This window comes from Oncorhynchus keta, chromosome 29 (genome assembly GCF_023373465.1).
Source record: "Oncorhynchus keta strain PuntledgeMale-10-30-2019 chromosome 29, Oket_V2, whole genome shotgun sequence".
NCBI lineage: Eukaryota > Metazoa > Chordata > Actinopteri > Salmoniformes > Salmonidae > Oncorhynchus > Oncorhynchus keta.
This window is the reverse complement of record NC_068449.1, coordinates 15,783,050-15,789,049: the sequence shown is the minus strand read 5'-3', so window position 1 is coordinate 15,789,049 and position 6,000 is coordinate 15,783,050. Positions and strand designations below refer to the sequence as shown.

The 6,000-nt window shown below is 37.5% G+C and overlaps 1 protein-coding gene across 5 annotated transcripts in view; it reads left to right on the top strand.

Annotated features, from left to right (window-relative positions):
* The window catches only part of eipr1 (EARP complex and GARP complex interacting protein 1), a 37,973-nt gene that overhangs the window by 9,452 nt on the left and 22,521 nt on the right, over window positions 1–6,000 (top strand). The window contains exon 2 of one of the 5 annotated variants that reach the window (XM_035742580.2): window positions 5,642–5,694. The exons of the other annotated variants lie outside the window; for them this stretch is intronic. The gene's annotated coding sequence lies outside the window, so the exon portion shown is untranslated. The remainder of the gene's footprint in view (window positions 1–5,641; window positions 5,695–6,000) is intronic. 5 annotated transcript variants of the gene reach the window in all.

The window sequence follows — 6,000 nt, the reverse complement described above, 5'->3', positions numbered from 1 at the left end:
TCGCTCTTCTTTTCACCATTTATACCACTATACTCACTTATCTTCCTCTGTCTTTCTCTCTATCTCTCATTCTCCCTCTTCATCTCTTATCCCCCTCTGTCACTTTCCCTGTCTCTCTGTCGCTCTCTTGCTCCTTCCCTCACTCCCTCTCTCTCCCTCCCATACAGAAGGGTATCCTGGTCTATACTTTACCATACTATCCAGCAAATCAAAAGTATTTCTGTGAAAGTTATCAGAACATTAGTTTGATTGTGGCAAATATTCTCATAGCGCTTGAACTGTCCAGTCGAGGTGATGATTATAGAATGTTTGTATAAAACATTTGCCTGATATTGCAAGAACGTTCCTAGAACATATTTAATCTGTTCTTTAAAGATTCCCAGAATGTTTCATTAGGTTGTGGGGACAAGGGATATTTTCCTAAAACACAAAAACTGTCCGGTTGTGCTGACATTTACGTAAAGTTTGTATCAGGGTGCCCCAAACGTTGCTTTGATGTTGCAAGAATGTTGACAGAACAGCCTTTCTGAATTCTTTAAAGTTTCCCAGAACATGTAACTAATATGCTTAGTGGTGATGACATTCATACAATGTTTAAGTTGGGTTGCACAGGACATTACCTTCATCACATATGTTGAAAGTCTTATAAAATGTGATTTTATTGAGATGGTGCTTCCTTTAAATAACTTGAACATTTGATTTGAATTGTTGTGTATTCATATGCTTCTCAGAACCTTCAAACTAAGAACCTTCAAACTCAATAAGAAATCAATTTGACATTTCCTCAATTTCAAAATCACATTTCATAATAAAACTTTTAACACGTGATGAAGAAAAGTGCACAGCATATAAAGAGGATGGGGGAAGTTATGTTGAATAACACCGTTACCCAGAGAAATACTGGTCAGACATGTTTAAGAAGGCTTAACTTCTTATGGCTGCAGGAGCAGTATTGAGTAGCTTGGATGAAAGATGCCCAGAGTAAATGGCCTGCTCCTCAGTCCCAGTTGCTAATTTATGCATATTATTATTACTATTGGATAGAAAACACTCTAAAACTGTTTGAATGATGTCTGTGAGTATAACAGAACTCATATGGCAGGCAAAACCTGAGAAGAAATCCAAACAGGAAGTGGGAAATCTGAGGTTGGTCGATTTTCAACCCAGCCTCTATTGAATACACAGTGGGATATTCGTTATGTTGCACTTCCTAAGGCTTCCACTAGATGTCAACCGTCTTTAGAAACTTGAATGAGGCTTCTACTGTGATGTGGAGCCGGATGAGAGCTGTTTGAGTCAGTGGTCTGGAAGAGAGCCAGGTCCTGGTCAAGCGCATTTCACATGATAGCGACCTGCGTTCCATGGCTTTTCTACAGACATAGGAATTCTCCGGTTGGAACGTTATTGAAGATTTATGATAACAGCATCCTAAAGATTGATTCTATACTTAGTTTGACAAGTTTCTTCGACCTGTAATATAACTTTTTGAAGTTTTCGTTTGACTGGACCTGCACGAGCGTTTGGATTTGTGTACTAAGCACGCTAACAAAAGTAGCTACTTGGACATAAATAATGGATATTATCGAACAAAACAAACATTTATTGTGGAACTAGGATTCCTGGGAGTGCATTCGGATGAAGATCATCAAAGGTAAGGGAATTTTTATAATGATATTTCTGATTTCTGTTGAACATGGCGGATACATTTTTTTTTCTGAGCGCCGTCTCAGATTATTTCATGATTTGCTTTTTCCGTAAAGTTTTTTTGAAATCTGACACAGCGGTTGCATTAAGGAGAGGTATATCTATATTTTCATGTCCAACAATTGTATTTATCGACATTTATAATGAGTATTTTTGTAAAATGATGTTTTTGGAACTAGTGAACGTAACGCGCAAATGTATACTGAGATTAACTTTAACAAACAAAACATACATGTATTGTGTAACATGAAGTCCTATTTGTGTCATCTGATGAAGATCATCAAAGGTTAATGATTAATTCTATCTCTATTTGGGCTTTTTGTGACTCCTCTCTTTGGCTGGAAAAATGGCTGAATTTTTCTGTGAGTTGGTGGTGACCTAACATAATGTGGTGCTTTCGCTGTAAGGCCTATTTGAAATCGGACACTGTGGTGGGATTAACAACTAGATTACCTTTAAAACGGTACAAGATACATGTATGTTTGAGGAATATTAATTATGAGATTTCTGTTGTTTTGAATTTGGCACCCTACACTTTCACTGGTTGTTGTCCTATCGATCCCGTTAACGGGATTTGCAGCCCTAAGAAGTTTTTAACATTGTGGATTGACCATACTGCGATGCTATACTGAAAAATAAAATGTGTAAGAGAGTTTCCCTGGTGGATAAAATACCTGGCTTTTCAACCATACATTGCAGGTTCAAACCCCACATGTGCAGATTGTCACCATATGAAATATTAAAAATGTTTTTATTTGTATGATTAAATGCTGTTCAAATGTCCTATGAATTAAATTATTATAAATTGTTATTACGCGTCTCTAGATCACCTACAATCATGTTGGGAAAGTGTTACTTTCTAAATGTAATCCGTTACAGTTACTAGTTACCTTTCCAAAATTGTAATATATAACAACTTTTTGATTACCCAAACTCACTAACGTAATCTGATTACATTTCATTACTTTTAGATTACTTTCCCCTATGTACAGTATTTTCTTTAGGAATGTAGTGAAGTAAAAGTTGTCAAAAATAAAATTGTTAAGTACAGATACCAAAAGAAACAACTTAAGTAAAATTACTTTCAAGTACTACTTAAGTACTTTACACAACTCAATTGAGATAGTTTCCACACTGCCACGTAGGCTGCATGATATGGGCAAATAATCTAGGACTTATATTTATACAAACTGGCAGCCTCATGAAATAGTACCAGCAAAACACCAACAAAGAGGTGACTCCGGGATGCTGGCCTTCTAGGCAGAGTTCCACTGTCCAGTGTCTGTTCTTTTGCCCATCTTAATCTTTTCTTTTTATTGGCCAGTCTGAGTTTTGGCTTTTTCTTTGCAACTCTGCCTCGGCTAGCATCCGGAGTCTCCTCCTTAGTGTTGAAGTTGAGACATGTGTTTTGCGGGTACTATTTAATGAAGCTGCCAGTTGAGGACTTGTGAGGCGTCTGTTTCTCAAACTAAACACTAATGTACTTGTCCTCTTGCTCAGTTGTGCACTGAATGGTTGAGGGACAGCTATTGTGGAACTGTGGGGGAGATCTTGGAGGGTTCGGGTTTCACAAGATTGTGATCATGAAAAAAGAAACTATGACATATATTTCATATGACTATCATGCACACACACTCATAAGGATGGCTCTGTTGCGGAAAGACTGATACATGTTTGATAGTGTCTTGAAGCTGTATTGTTTGTCCTTCATGTTCTAATACTTCTAATAATGTTACCCCTTCCTTGTGTTTTTTTAAATAAATAAGTATTAAAAAAAAATATATTTTTTAAACACAATGTACCATTGGAACACAGGAGTGATGGTTGCTGATAATGGGCCTGTGTACGCCTATGTAGATATTCCATAAAACATCTGCCGTTACTAACTACAATAGTCATTTACATCATTAACAATGTCTACACTGTATTTCTGAATAATTTTGTTATTTAATGGACAAGAAAATTAGCTTTTCTTTCAAAAACAAGGACATTTCTTAGTGAACCCAAACTTTTGAACGGTAGCGTACATACACTACTGGTCAAAAGGTTTAGAACACCTACACATTCAAGGGTTTTTATTTATTTTTACTATTTTCTACATTGTAGAAAATATGAAAACTATGAAATAACACATATGGAATCACTTAGTAACCAAAAAAGTGTTAAACAAATGAAATAGATGTGTTATTTTTCAAATAGCCACCCTTTGCCTTGACAACTTTGACAACTTTGCACACTCTTGGCATTCTCTCAACCAGCTTCATGAGGTAGTCACGAATCCCACCATCCATCATACATATTTGGTGTGTCGTCATTGTGGTCTCTGACGTGTGAAACAAACTTCAACTTGCACCTTTTTTCAATTCATGCTGAATGAATGTTATTGAGAAAATAGAGGATTGTCAAATTCTTTGGCGCAAACGTCCTCTCTGAATTTAAAACTAATCCTCAAAGTAATAATCTAGTTTTTCAAAATGATCTGTAATCTAATTCCAATATTGCGGGTATTACAGTTAACGTTTTTTGTAATCTCTTACATGTAATCCGTTACTCCCCAACCCTGCCTACAATACAATCATCAAATGAGAATTGCCATTCAATATGGAAAGAAACATAATGGGGATGTATTCCAGTCTGATTTCTTAAGCTTTCATTTGCATGCTTAGAGTGTTGTGGTCAAATTTGGTATTTTACTGTATATAACATTTTATAAATGTTATTGTACTGTTCTGAGGACCTCAAAGACGAGGTAAAATGTATATTGTGTGAACATCAATGGAATATTATGTTAAACCTAAAACAAATATGCTCTGAACGTCATAAAAACAGACTTATTTCAGTCTTACAACATTAAGGAAATGTCCTGTGCAGCCTAACCTAAACCTTGTATGAATGTCATCACAATTGAGCGTGTTTTGGGAACATATCTCTTGTCACGTCCCCACAATGTTCACACAACCTAATGAAACATTCTGGAAACCTTTAAAGGACAGACAAAATGTACTCTGGGAACATTCTTGTAACATCAGGTAAAGGTTGTTTGCACCCTAAAAGAAACATTGTAGAATCATCCACACAAATGGACAGTTTTTAAGTTTCGGTAACATATATTTTGGGATGTCCCTACAATGTTCACACAACTTAATGAAACAATCTGGGAACCTTTTAAAGAACAGATTAAATGTTTTATAGGAACGTTCTTGCAACATCAGGCAAATGTTTTATAGAAACATTCTATGATCATCTCCACGAATGGAGAGTTCTTTCACAGAACCTATTTTGGATGGCTGGGAAAACATTACTGTTACATTGTGTTTATTACATTACCTGGAAACCTAAAGAGAACTTTAGGAAACCTAAAGAGAACTCCTAATGTGAGATACAACTCTAGCTAGATCATAATGGGAATCTTAGCTAATGTTCTGGGAATGTTCCCCGTTAGCTTGGTATGCTGTGCTGTGCCAAGTATTGACTGACCTACATATCCCAAGGCTCAGCCACTGCTCACACCTTTTCTTATAGCTGCATACACTACATTCACCATCATTTAATGTACAGGAAAATCAAATCAATGCTCAGCCCATTTTTTACTTCGGTAGCTGCCTCATCCCTTTGAAAAAAAATGATGCATTTTAGCATTTCAAATGTTTCCATTTTGAGTCTTCCCTGAGCAGTATGTGTGTGGGTCTGTGTGTGTAATAGCCTTCTGTTGATGAAGATCCAAGGGTGGGTGAGGTGTGACTGAGGAGGAGATTGATGATTCTGGTGTCTGACATCCTCAGAGCTGCAACATTCTGAATGGCATGTTTCTGTATCTGTTTCTATATCTGTGTATGTGTTCTGTTTGCTATGTGAGCCTTGTATCCTTTGCTTTGTTGTATTGGCTCTGAGAAATGGATGGCTTTGGTTTGGTACCCACCTCGTCCATCTCTTTCAGGCTGCAGCCCCCGCTCGCTCTGACTACACTGGCAGGAGTACAGCAATCAGCAGGTGTGTGTGTGTGTGTGTGTGTGTGTGTGTGTGTGTGTGTGTGTGTGTGTGTGTGTGTGTGTGTGTGTGTGTGTGTGTGTGTGTGTGTGTGTGTGTGTGTGTGTGTGTGTGTGTGTGTGTGTGTGTGTGTGTGTGTGTGTGTGTGTGTGAAGCCTTGTTTGAGCGAGAGTGTGTCAGTCTGCTAGTGTGTGATAGGAGTATGTGAGAGTCTGTCTGTCTGTCTGTACGTCCTTTATGCCTGTCCCACCATCCTCCACCACGTCTCTTATATTCAGCCACCATATCCCTCCTTAGTCTGGGTGGACA